Here is a 14,438-nt window from a genome sequence, read left to right on the forward strand (position 1 = left end):
AACCTCCCCCGCCTTTGGTATCCAGTATTATGAGATTTATAGAGATTTAAGAATGGCAGATACAGTCGGGAGTGAGAATGGCTCTACACTGCCCTCTTTTACTGTTTTTATTTTTATTTTATTTTCTCTCTTTCTTTAGTGGGGTGATTATTTTACGAGAGAGTAATGAGTGTATGATTGTCCTGCTCATTTCCACGGGTTGCAGGGTGTGCTTCTCTCTCTCTCTCTCTCTCTCTCTTTACGAAGCGACCGACCAAACTTTTTCCCTTTTAATACTGGCAGGAAGGGAGCAAGAGCGGGAGGAGGAGGAGGAGGAGAGGAAAGGAAAATGAGGAGGGAGGGAGGCTGAGAAAGGAGAGGAAGGGAGAGAAATTAGCAAGAAAGGAGAGAGAGAGAGAGAGAGAGGGAGGGAGGGAGGGAGGGAGGGAGGGAGGGAGACAGACAGACAGACAGACAGACAGACAGACACACACACACACACACACACACACACACACACACACACACACACACACACACACACACACACACACACACACACACACACACACACACACACACACACACACACACACACACACACACATACATACAGAGAGAGAGAGAGAGAGAAGGAGAAGAAAGGAGAATAGAAATGAAGATGAAAGAGGAACGAAAGACTGAGACAAGGAGAGAAAGATGAGAGGAAGGGAAGAGGGAGGGAAGGGGAAGGGGTGGGGAAGGATGAAGGAGGGAATGGGAGGGAGTGAAAAGGGTAAGGGAGGGTAGGGGAGGGAGTGGAAAGGGCGAGGGAGGGTTGGGGAGGTAAGTAGGGAGTAGGGAGGAGGAGTAATAAAGTATAGAGGGGGCCAAAAGTTCTCAGAGCGGAGCGAAGGAGGGCCGTTGAGAGAGAGAGAGAGAGGAGGAGGAGGAGGCGGAAAAGATGTCATAATTTTTGAAAAGAGATTAGCCTTTAGCGATACATTTAAATCCGTCTTAAGTATCCAGTTGTACAGCAAACATCCATCGCCCAAATCCTGCCAAATCCCACGCTCTAGCCGGGAATCGAACCCAAGACTTCTAGATAGGAACCAGTCACTCTGTCGCTACACCATGGCGTGATAAAAGCCAATTGAGTTTTATGAAGAACCTGGTCAGTCGATTAGGGGAGGATATATTTTCAACCCCAGGATATATTCTCAACCCCAGGGTATATTTTCAACCCCAGGATATATTCTCAACCCCAGGATATATTCTCAACCCCAGGATATATTCGCAACCCCAGGACATATTCGCAACCCCAGGATATATTCTCAACCCCAGGATATATTCTCAACCCCAGGGTATATTCTCAACCCCAGGGTATATTCTCAACCCCAGGATAGGCTACATTCTCAAACCCAGGATATATTCGCAACCCCAGGATATATTCTCAACCCCAGGATATATTCTCAACCCCAGGACATATTCGCAACCCCAGGATATATTCTCAACCCCAGGATATATTCTCAACCCCAGGATATATTCTCAACCCCAGGGTATATTCTCAACCCCAGGGTATATTCTCAACCCCAGGGTATATTCTCAACCCCAGGATAGGCTACATTCTCAAACCCAGGATATATTCGCAACCCCAGGATATATTCTCAACCCCAACCCATATGATGACACGTGTTTCAGAATCATCAGGAGTTATGCTTAGCCCTACGCAACCCGGCCAGTGACATCAGTTTTAAATTAATGCTGTTTTCCCTTTGCCTGGTTGCGCGGGGCTAAGCAAAAAATCCTAATGACTGTGTCCCAATCAGTAGGCGGAATTTAAACCAGGACATTGAATTCAAACCTTAGCATTAAATTCAAGACCAAACACTGAATTCAAAACCAGTACGTGAAATTTAAAACCTAAACTCTTAGTTCAAAGCCAAAGCATTGAATTCAAAGCCAAAACATTGAATTCAGGACTAAAACACTGAAGTAAAAAATAAAACACCCAGTTCAGAGCCAAAACACTGGCTTAAAAATTTAACCCAACGTGAATTCAATTTCCAAAATGTTAAATCGAAACATAGAATACAAAAAAAAAATCCAGAACGAAAAAGGGGAATTCAAAGCCCGAAACACCGAATTCAAAGCAAAAAAAAAAAAAAAAAAAAGTCAAACCTAAAAACACAGAATTCAAAGTCAAGATACTGAATTCAACTCCCCAAACATTGAATTCGGCATCCCAGGACATTAGGAGGACGAAACTTTAAGGAATGAGCGAAATGATATGAGTTGGTGAAGGAATGGTATAAGTTGAAGGTAAAAAGAGTAATGGCGGGAGCTCCACTTCCAACCTTTTGTCATAATTGTTCGTGTGGCTTCATTATGGGGTGGTGCGGGTGAGGAGGGGGAGGAAGAGGAGAGATGGAGGTGAAATGGGGAGGAGGAAGAAGAGGAGGAGAGAGGAAAAGGAAAGGAAGGGAGGAGAGGCATGATAAAGAGAGGAGATGGAGAAGAGGGTTACATATGGCGATTTTTATGTTTTTAGTTAAATGAAAAAAAAAAAAGTAACAGAATTAGAGAGAACACAAGACGAGGGAGAGGCAATAAAAATAGTGAGAGAGAGAGAGAGAGAGAGAGAGAGAGAGATGTAGTTGTGAGGAAAAAAAAGTTGAGCCCAGTTTAAAGAGAGAATAATGAGCTCAGGCGAACTTCTTGCAGTCAGAGGGTTAAGAAGCCGTGAGAAATAAGACGTTACCAAGTAGTCCTCCCTCTCTCTCTCTCTCTCTCTCTCTCTCTCTCTCTCTGTTTATATCAGTCGGTATATCTATCTATCTATCAGTCTATCTGTCTACCTCATTCTTTAACTACAAACTGTGTCCTCATCTCCATCCTCTCTTTCCTCCCGTTCCTGTCACATTCTTTGCCTGTTTCATCTTACGCCCTCTCTCTTCTCCTTTTCGTTTCTCCCTCATTCTTTTTCACTCTTGTTTCGTTTTCCGTTTCCCTTTTCATCATCTTCGTCTCTCTTTATCTGATTCTCTCTCCTCTTTCTTTTCCTCTCATTCCTCATCTGTTTCATCTCTCCTCTTTTTCATTCCACTCATTATATTTCTCATCTCTTATACTCTCTCTTCTCTATTTTTCTGTCATTCCTCCTCTTTCGGTCTTTATTTATCTGATCTCGTGTTTTTTCCCCACCTCCTGCTTCCTTCTAGGTAGTTTTTAATTCATCCTGGGGGTCAGAGAGAGAGAGAGGGAGAGAGAGAGAGAGAGAGAGAGAGAGAGAGAGAGAGAGAGAGAGAGGAGTGGCAAGATAAAATAATAATAATAATAATACAAAAATAAGTTTCCATGCATGAAGGATAGGCCAAGTGGAGAAAGTTAGGTAGGACGGGAGGCGTATCGGGGAAGTTGAAAGTGTGTGTGTGTGTGTGTGTGTGTGTGTGTGTGTGTGTGTGTGTGTGTGTGTCAGGTAGGCATAAGTTTACAGGCAACAAAAGCTGAGCTGAGGTTGTGGTGGTGAGAGTGGTGGTTAGCGTGATATTTGCGGTGATGGTGGTTGTGATGGTGAGGGTGGTGGTTGTGGTTGTTATTTGGTATTGTGGTTGTGTGTTGCTATGGTTGTGGTGGTGAGTGTGGTAGTGGCTCTGTGGTAATGGTTTTAGTTATTGTGATTCTGATAGTGGTGATGCTAATGATGATAGTGGTTGTGTATTGGTGGACTGTCTTGTGATTGTAGTGGTAGTTTTTGTTATCGCAGTGGTGATGATGTTGATAGTGACTGTTTGGTGGGGCAGAGGGTGTGTTTGTAGTGATGGTTAAGCGGGGATGGATAGTGCTTGTAGGGGGGGGGGAGAGGCGAAGGGGTGGTGATGTGGGGAGGGGGGGGATGGTGACGAGAACAACTAGGTCAAGAGGATTGTGGGGGGATGAAGGGTCGGATCGAAGGAGGATGGATGAACCCAAGGAAGATGAGGGGGAAGTCTTAGATCCGCGGCGTCATTTCTTAACACCTCTTCCTCTGCGACTCATTCTACGCATCTCAGAATCCTCTAGTATGTTACTGCTGCGAATTAAGTCGAAATAAAAAAAAATTAGGAACTTGCAAGACAGTGTTAAGATGTAATGTGCAGACTGAACTAAAAAAAAAATAAAAATAAAAACGTGGGTCTTCACTAATAAATTCTCTTCATGTGACCCACTATGACCCAGGTTGACCTCCTTTCCCAGTGCCTATCGAGTACACGGAGGTCATCTGGGAAGGCAATGGATTTTTGAAAAGTTATGGTCGCCATTTCTTAGAATACGACGCACAACAACCGATTTAACTCCCAGTTCCTCATTTGTAGTAGTGGTGGGTGATGATGGGGGAGGGGGAGGGGGAGGGGGAAGAGATAGGGTTAGGATGGGGGAGGGGGAGGAGATAGGGTGACAAGGGGAGAGGGGAAGAATTGAATGAGACGGGGGGGAGAGGTAGTGTGAAGATGAGGGAGAGGGGGGTGTGGAAGACATGAGGGAGGGGGAGAGGAAGGAGATGGCGTGGAGATGAGGGAGAGGGAAGAAGATGATGTGGGGATAAGAGAGGCGGGGTATGTGTGTGTGTGTGTGTGTGTGTGTGTGGTGGAGGTGAGCGGGATGGAGATGACTTGGAGGTGATGAGGGTGATGGGATGACTAGTAATGAGGTGATTAAGGTCGTTCACTGGGGTAGAAACGACCATCAGAGACAGGAGATGGTGAGAGACAAGAGATGGTGGGAGACAGATGGTGAGAGACAGGGGGTGGTGAGAGACAGATGGTGAGAGACGGTAGGTGGTGAAAGACAGGTGATTTTCAAAGGCGGGGGGTGTGAGAGACAGGAATCACTGATTAAAAAAAAGTTAGTCCCGAGAGATAGTCATTCAGAGAAAGGATTGAGATAAGGAGACGAAACGAGATAAAGGCAGTTATTCTAATCTTAAGAGGAAGATAGAGGAAGAGACCTATTTAGATAACGAAACAGCAGACTAGATAAAAAGAAAAATGGAGAGATCTCAATGGAAAAAGTGTGTTTTATTTGAACTTTCGTGGGAGTGTCTGTGGTAGGAAAGGGTATATTGCCTTGGAGTAAATCCCTACCACTCCCCTCCTTCTTTCCTTGTCCTTCTCTTCCTTCTCCTTTCTCTTCCCCTCTCTTCTTCCCCTCCTCCTCCTCTCCTTCTTCTTCTCTCCCTCCCCTTCATCACTGTTTTTCTTTTTTCCCTTTTCCCTTTCCTCCTGTCTTCTCTCTCTTCCCTCTTCCTCCTTCTCTTTCTTTTTCTTCCTTCTTCCCCTCCTACTCTTCTTCTCCTTCTTTCTCTCCCCTCCCTCACTCCTTCCCTTTTCCCTTTCCCTCCCTCTTTCCTTCTCCCTCTTTGACCCCCTTCTTTTTCCCGTTCCATCCTTCAGTCCTTCTCTCTCCCCTTCCCCATCTTCAACACCTTTCCTCTTCTTCCTTCTTCCCCTCCTCTTCATCCCTTTCCTCTCTCCCATTCCCCCTCTTCAGCTCCCCTTCCTCCCTGTCCTTATTCTCCTCCTCCTTTTTCCTTTCCCCCAATGATTCCCCTTCCTCCTCTTCCTTCTCTCCTCCCATAGTCTCACTCCTCTTCCACTCTTTCCTCTCCCCTGCTTCCATCTCCCCTCAGTGATTCCCCTCTTCCCATCACCCTTCCTTCTCTTCTTTCTTCTTCCCTTCTCTCTTCTCCGTTCATCCCCTTGCCCCCTCCCACCTCCCATTCTCCCCCTTGCCCATTGCTCTCTCCCCTTGTCCCCCTTGCCCATCTCCCTCTTCTCCGCCCGTTTCCCCTCACTCCCATCAGATCCCCTGCCTGATCCTTCCTGGTTGCCGCGTCTCCTTGGTTTCTAGACGTGGGGGATCGAGTCTTGTTCTTGTTAAACTGAACCGAATTGAGACTGACGTTTATAAGATTAAATCCCTCAATCCGATGCCGTAATTTTTTCACGTTATTTTTCAACCTTATAGCGATTTTTGTATTTTTTTTTTTTTTTTTTTTTGCATGGGAGAAATTTTTTTGGTTTTGAATTGATGGAAACCGTATATTAAATCCCTCAATCCAATTCGTTTTTTTTTTTTTTCCAAGTTATATTCTCCATCTCAGGACTATTTCTTTCAGCCTGGGGGATTTTTTGGGGGGGAGGGAGTTGATGGAAACCGTATATATATTAATTTAACCCCTCGACGGATCCTGTCAAGGGTGAATTAAATCGTCTGTGCATAATAGGAATACTTTAAGAACCACGTCATTGGTGGGAAGGGTTTAGGGTTAGGGGCAGGATATTTTTAGGGCTGGTTTGATTACCGTACTGTTGGTTCCTCTCTGTCTCTCTCTCTCTCTCTCTCTCTCTCTCTCTCACACACACACACACACACACACACACACACACACACACACACACGCAGTCCACCATCTCTCTCTCTCTCCACCTTACTCTCTCCCTCCCCCTCGCGTGTCTCTCTCCACTTTCTCACATCCCGACCATTACACTGAACAAAGCCCCTCTCAGCACTACGGGGGGGTCTTCCTTATCACCATCCACTCTCACACTTATCCTGTGGTGCGAGATTAGGGACGCCTTCATGCGGTGGCACTGATGTAACTGGTCGGCCCCACAGCCTCGTTATACAAGCGTCCCTCACCTCCCTCCCTCCGTATCCCCCGAAAGAATGATGGTGGACTCCAGGAGGAGGGCAACTTCAGCCTGCAGTCCACTGGGTTCACGTCGAGATCAGCCAGGGATTGCAACTGACTCTAGTGCGATATATATATATTCTCTCTCTCTCTCTCTCTCTCTCTCTCTCCGACTGTTGCCCCTTCACTGCGATGGCGTTTTTAATGGATACTACCGCCAGGCGAATTTTAATACAGCTCAGGGGAGTTTTAGAGAGAGAGAGAGAGAGAGAGGGAGAGAGAGAGAGTGAGTGGGGGAAGGGGGTAACTCTGCATTTATTTAGTTGTGTTTGCGTGAATGCGTTAGGAGTATTAAGGTGTGTGTGTGTGTGTGTGTGTGTGTGTGTGTGTGTGTGTGTGTGTGTGTGTGTTGGCAGGAGGGTGTGTACTGGATGACCCTGGCCTCACTCACGACGTTTTTTGGCACACACCTCTTTTTTCCCTCCCTCTCTTCCTCCTTCACTCCTTCCCTTCCTCCTTCCTTCCCTCCTTCCCACTCTCTCCTTCCCTCCCTCTCACTGCCTTTTTTTTTCTCTCTCTTTCCCTCCTCCCTCTCTGCTTCCCCTCGTTCCTTCTCTCTCCCTCCCTCCCTGCCACTCTCCTTCCCTCACTCCTTTCATGCATCCCTCCCTCCCTCCCTCCACTTCGCCATTATGCTATCACTTCCTCTCCTCTTCCCACACGTTTCACTTAACACTCTTTGACCCTTCACTCCTGTCTCCTCTTGCCTCCTTTCTTCCTTTTCTCTCCTTCCTCTTCCTCACGCCTTTTTTTTCTCTCTCTCTTTACGCCTGTCTCTTCTTTCCTCCTTTCTTCCTTCTCTCTCCTTCCTCTCTCCTCCCGCCTTTCTACTCTCTCTCTCTTTACTTTCTGCGGTCTCCTTTTTCTTTTCCCCTCCTTTCTTCTCTCTCTTTACTCTTCTTCTCTCCTGTCCTCCTTCTTCCTTCTTCCCTCTCACTTCTTATTCACCGTGCCTCCTTTCCTCTCTCTTCCTACTCTTGTTTCCTCCTTCCTCTCTCTCCTTTCTTTCCTCTCTCTTTCCCTCTTTATCTTTTGCTTTCATCTTCACACACGTTTTCGGTATCACTCCATGGCCTCTCTTTCTTTACGCTGCTTTCCTCCTTTCTTCCTATTTTTCCTCCTTATATCCCTTCCTTCCTCTCTCTTCTTAATTCCTTCTCTCCATCTTCGTCCCCTTCCTTCCTCCTCTTCTTCCGTTTCTTCTTTCATTTCCTCTTATTTCTCTATTCTTCTCTCCCTCCTTCCTTCCAGTCTTTCACTTCCTCCTTTCCTCCATGTCTTTTTTGCCTTCCTTTCCTCCTTTCTGTTCCTTCTCTCTCTCTCTCTCTCTCTCTCTCTCTCTCTCTCTCTCTCTCTCTCTCTCTCTCTCTCTCTCTGTTCTTAAACTTCTGTAATTGGAGAGTAAGTCTTTCTCACTTTATTAAAGCAAGATCTTACGGTAAGGACCTCTGGGTGTGTGACCTGTGTATCTATGTAACTCTCTCTCTCTCTCTCTCTCCCAGTCTGTGTATCTATGCCTATCTACCTGCCTACCTGCGTACCTCTGTATCTGTATATCTGTCTGTCTGTCTGTCTATCCATCCATCTGTTAATCTATCTATGTATCTATCTGTATGTCTAGCTATCTGTCTGTCTATCTCTTTATATCTGTCTCGTTCATCGTCCGCTCCTTCCTCCCTACCTCCCTCTCTCCACTTCCCTCCCCCCCTCCTCATTTTTCCCTTCCGTTCCTCTTTTACCCATTGTTCCCTCCCTTACAACTTCCCTCCTCCTGTTTCCTCTCTTTTTTCTCTCTCTTTTTTTTTTTTTACCTTCTCTTTCCCTCGATATTTTGTTATTCACCTTCCTTCTTTCACTCTCACTTCCTATTCCTATTCCCTCTTGCACTTTTTTCAATGGGACAAAAGCAAAAAATAAATTAGAGTAGAAATAAAGTCAATAAATAAATAAATAAGTAAAGAAGAGAAATTCATGCATTCATTTATTTCGAAATCTGTGGACTCATGGCAATAAAAATAAAAATAAAAAACTGGAGGTCATAGGCAGAGGGAAATACAGACTAAGGAAGGCAATACACGGGACTGACCAGATGTATACAAGATATATTTTTAGTGTTATCCTTTAGTTATACTCTTTTTACTTTAACCTGGCCTAAAATTACCATCTCGCCGTCTTACATGCTGAGTTGTGGCAATAAATCAGCCCTAGAATATGATGCTAGTCACGAAGAAGTGCTATGGAATGGATGCAGAGCCGTAGCATTGTCTTTTTTTTTCTGGCACTGAACTATGTGTAATAAAATACAATAGGACGAAACTCTGGACCAAGTTAAAATGAAAGGAATAGAGGAACACAGAGGGAAAGAAAATGGGTGAGTGTGTACTTAGACGGGTGCTACGTGCCCGCCTTAATGGATTTAGGATGCAGGAAATGAATTCGGAGAAAGGGCGAGTTTTCTTCCTCTCTCCTTCCTACTCCCTCCTCCTCCTCCTCCTCCTCCTCCTTCTCCTCCTCCTCCTCCTCCTCCTCCTCCTCCTCCTCCTTTGGCATAGAGCTCCCTAACCTTCTCTGTCGACCTGTTTGACGTGTGTGTGTGTGTGTGTGTGTGTGTGTGTGTGTGTGTGTGTGTGTTGAGTATGCTTTCATTTGTTTGATTGTGTGTTTGTGTGTATGTGTGTGTGTGTGTGTGTGTGTGTGTGTGTGTGTGTGTGTGTGGTTTGTATTTACGTGTGAATTCGTTAGGAGTATTAAGGTGTGTGTGTGTGTGTGTGTGTGTGTGTGTGTGTGTGTGTGTGTGTGTGTGTGTGTGTGTGTGTGTGTTGATTTTCTACCTAGTGAGTGTTCAGGTTTCTTTTGGTAAAGGCCTTGTGGTTCTTAGTCATGTGTGTTTTTGTGTGTTCCTTTGTTTTATGTGCGTTTTTGTGTGCGCTTGTGTTTTGTGTGCGTTTTTGTGTATGCATGTGTGTGTCTTTGTGTGTGTTTTTCATAGGATTTTTTTTACAATCTTGTGCACATTGTGTATCGTCCTTGTGCTTAATAGACCTATGTGCGTTTTTGTGTGCGCCTTTATGTACGTTTGGTGTATGTGTGTGTCTTTATTCTCTCTCTCTTTCTTTCTTATTCTTTCTGTGTATACTCAGGATTTTTACTTAGTCACTGTGCATATCTTTTTTTTGTAATGTCCTTATATGTGCATTTATGTGTGGCGTTTTTTATGTGCGTTTTTTTGTGCGTTCGTGTTTTATGTTCGTTTGTGTGTGTGTGTGTGTGTGTGTGTGTGTGTGTGTGTGTGTGTGTGTGTGTGTGTGAGACCCTGACCCCCTTGCCTTTACATATACACACCTTGTCGATAAATGGATTAAGAGAGAGAGAGGGAGAGAGGGAGAGAGAGAGTGTAGGATGAAAGTGAGAGAGGTGGTAATTGCTGCTTTAATGGTGTGTGTGTGTGTGTGTGTGTGTGTGTGTGTGTGTGTGTGTGTGTGTGTGTGTGTGTGTGTGTGTACAGGCTACCACCATTACTACCATTATGAGCTCTTTAGCTATCATTTAACATAATTACCTCCATTTAGCATACTCTCTCTCTCTCTCTCTCCTTAGTGTCCCATTTCTCCTCTCCTTTCACCTCCTTTCTTTGTTTTGCTTTGCTTGTGTCCGGTTGGCGTTTGTTTGTGTTGTATGCTTGCTTGCTTTATTTGTATCGTTTGCTTGTGTTGTATTTATGTTTTGTTGCTTGTGTTTGTTTGGTGGCGTTATTTGCTTATATGATGCTTGCTTTGCTTGTTTGCTTGTGTTGTTGTTGTTGTTTGCTTGTGTTTGCGCTTCTTGGTATATCATTCTTTATCTTGCCCAAACATCCTGTCCTTTTTAGGCTTGGGATTCCCTTCTCCCTGTCCTTCCTATCTTTCTATCTATCTGTCTGTCTATCTAACTATCCCTCTATCTATCTATCTATCTTTTCCTATCTTTCTCTTCTCTCATTTTTAGATTCTTTCCTTGATTTTCCTCTTTTTCTTCTCGTCTGTTTCATTTTTCTTACCTTCGTCCCTTTATCATTCTTTTTTTCTTTCATGCCGTCTATTATTCGATCTCTTCCTTTCTCTTTCTTCCTTTCTTTTCCTTTTATCTTTCTGTCTAGCTTCCTTTCTGTCTTCCCTGATATTGCCATCCATCATTCCGCGTCTTTCATGTTTCCTCCTTTCTTTTTCTTCATCAGTCTTTGATTTTGTCTTCGTTGTCTTTATGTCACTTGGATCCGGGTCATCAGCGTCATGTGCCAGAAAGCGACCTGATTTCCTAATTAAAAACCTTCTTGAACTAAGGTATAGTAGTCGTAGTAGCAGTAGTAGTAGTAGTCGTAGTAGTAGTAGTAGTAGTAAGTGATAGTAATAGTAGTTGCAACTCAGTGGACTGCTGACTGAAGTTACCTTTTTCTTTTCGTCCACCATCCTCCTTTTTAGCGATTGGGAGTGCACTGAGGGACACCTGTACAGCTCCACCACCCAGTCATATCGGTGCCACCACGTGAAGGCGTCCCTCTCCACCTCCTTTTTCTTAACGTAGAATGTAACTATACTCTTTTCACTCTAACTTGGCCCAGGTTTTCATCCCTTCACAGATTAATTCATGTAGCTGAGCGGCAGAACAAGACGATAGTATGTCCCTTCATCATGTACACAACACTTCTTCGTGATTAGCACCATATTCTAGCGTTAATGCGTTCCTACAACTCACAATTCAGTGTGTAGAGATGGCAATTATAGGTCAGGTTAGAGTAAAAAGACTAGAAACGAGGCTTGTGGCAGAATCAGAGTAAGTTCCTTCGTAAATACTTGCCTGTCAGAGTGCACGTGGCTGTCGGCGTGGGGGGAGGGTGTGTGGCCAAGGGGGGTGGGTTGGGGGCAGGCGTGGGGGGTATGGGGGCAGGAAGGGGGTGGATTGGGGGCAGGTCATATTACGTCTGAATTACTGGCTTGTGGCGCGTGAGGGGGCCTGGGGGAGAGTGGGGGTGAGGGGAGGGTGTGGTGACGGTGAAGGTAGCTTATGTAGTTTTGTTTATATCTATGTTTGTTTATTATATTGTGTGTGTGTGTGTGTGTGTGTGTGTGTGTGTGTGTGTGTGTGTGTGCGGAAGAATCTACTGTTGCACCTTTTTAAATGTCCTCTCCTGATGAGGATTGAACCCAAGTCAGGAAGATTACTTGGCAGGGTGAATAGCACTGACTCCTACCTCATTTCCGCCTTCCCCTGCCATATCCCTCCTCACCCTGCCTCACCCTGCGCCACTCCTCTTACACCCTTCCCCCCCTCCCTCTCTCGTTAGCTGCATCTGCTGCTGTTGTTGGCTGTTCTCTCTCTCTCTCTCTCTCTCTCTCTCTCTCTCTCTCTCTCTCTCTCTCTCTCTCTCTCTCTCTCTCTCTCTCTCTCAATAAATGAATAAATAAATAGATAGATAAATAAGTAAATAAATAAATAAATAATAAATATATGCACATTTGTCTCTGTCTATGTATCTTTCTATCAATCTGTCTGTGTATCTATCTGTCTATCTATCCGTATATCTATCTATCCGTCTATCTATCTGTCTTTATTGGTGCCTCCCCTCACAAGCATCACAGCCAAAAACACATTAATTTGATCACAGCTTAATTCATTCAATCCAGCCGATCAAATTAATAACTGAAAAGGCCTCTGTTTGGGCTGTTATTTCCGTGCTACTGGAATATTAATCTTGTTTTTAATCCCAGAGTTAATTAAAGTGGAGAACTGTCTTTGTTTTGTACTCCTTTTGGGCTGGTGGAATGAGATAGCCAAGGCGGATAGATGGATCGATTTAATAGATAGATAGATAGATACCGGAAGACTGATAAGATAGATGAATTAGACATTAATAAATGGATAAATAGATGGGTGATAGAACTACGTAGATAGATGGATAGGTACAGGCAGATAACTAGGAATGAAGATGGGACAGAAAGCCATATTGATAGATAGATTTGACTGATTGATAGACAAATATATAGACAGATAGGGAAGATGGTTTAGGATGGTAAGGGTGAGGCAGAGCTAGAGGTAAGAGTAAGGGTGAGAGAGACTGTGGAGGTGAGGGTGAGGAAGGGATGAGGGTGAGAGAGTGAGGGAAACGAGTGAGGGTGAGGAAGGATGGACTGCAAGGGTGAGGGTAAGGGAGGGTGTAAAGGTGAGGGTGAAGCAGGGTGATGGTAAGGGTGAGGGACATTTCCAACCTCTGACAAACACGGTAGGTTACGATTCTGTACAGGCGGAGTCAAAAGTTAGGGTACTGTTTCGCTTAATACTATCTAATGCTTTTTTTTATGAGGCACTGTTGTCGGAGTTTTATGATTAGGTCTTCACAGGCTCACGCAATCACACACACACACACACACACACACACACACACACACACACACACACACACACACACACACACACACACACACACACACACACAAATCCCCAGCTATCACATGCGACCCCCAGGACACGAAACCACAAGGCAAAAAATAAAAAAAAAATCTCACCAACGCACACCAAAGTCAAACACACACACACACACACACACACACACACACACACACACACACATGATTACCGCGATTACGAGACCAAACGCTGATTAACTCGTAAAATTCGCCCCCTCGACACATTTCCTTAGCCTTAATTTTGCGTTGGTTGGCCGCGTTTCTTTTGTTTCTGACACATTTCCATTTCTTCGGTTTTTCTGATCGTGGGTCTGTCTGTCTGTTTATCAATCAGTCTGTCTTTCTGTCTATCTGTCTGTCCGTCTCTCTCTCTTTCTCTCTCTCTCTCTCTCTCTCTCTCTCTCTCTGTTCTAGATTCAGAAATACTGGGAATATATATTTTTTACTTTTTATTGGGTGTGAGGCAGCTGGGTGTGGCTCTTGTTATTGTTGTTTTTGTTGTTCCATTTTGCTCGTGCGTTTTCTTTTTTCTAGGTGGTGTGTGTGTGTGTGTGTGTGTGTGTGTGTGTGTGTGTGTGTGTGTGTGAGAGAGAGAGAGAGAGAGAGAGAGAGAGAGAGAGAGAGAGAGAGAGTACCCATGAACCTTTGCTGTGGTAAACTGTCTTTGTGTACATTTGTAAGAGAGAGAGAGAGAGAGACCCTGATAACATGCAGGCTATGTGTTATGTAATGCAACTCATGTCTTTGTGTGGCTTGACCTTTGTATGATTCGTGGCTGTAATTCTTCTGTATGACTCCCTGTGCCAATCCTGTTTGTGATTCGTGGACGTGAATCTTAGTTCGTGCATGATTCGTTGTTCTGGCTCGTTCGGATGAATTTTGGATTAAATATGGTGATCCTTTATACATGTCAACCTTTTTATCTGGTGCACGTCGGGTGAAAATTGGCGCGCACACACACACACACACACACACACACACACACACACACACACACACACACACACACACACACACACACACACACACACACACACACACACACATACAGAGAGAGAGAGAGAGAGAGAGAGAGAGAGAACTATCAACAGTGCCGTGAATTTCTGTAGAGATAGATAGAGAGAGGGAGAGAGGGGGGGGAACTATCAACAGAATGCCCTGAAATCGACCATTTATTTTCTCTTCATTCCAGTCCAAAATTCTTATCTCCATCCCACAGGCATATTAACCTGAAAACACCACTCCAACCATACCTCATTCACCTTAACTATACCCCTTTTACTCTAACCTGACCTAAACTTGCCATG

This window comes from Coenobita brevimanus, chromosome 93 (assembly GCF_032717465.1).
Source record: "Coenobita brevimanus isolate Jiangsu-jjx chromosome 93, ASM3271746v2, whole genome shotgun sequence".
Classification (NCBI taxonomy): domain Eukaryota; kingdom Metazoa; phylum Arthropoda; class Malacostraca; order Decapoda; family Coenobitidae; genus Coenobita; species Coenobita brevimanus.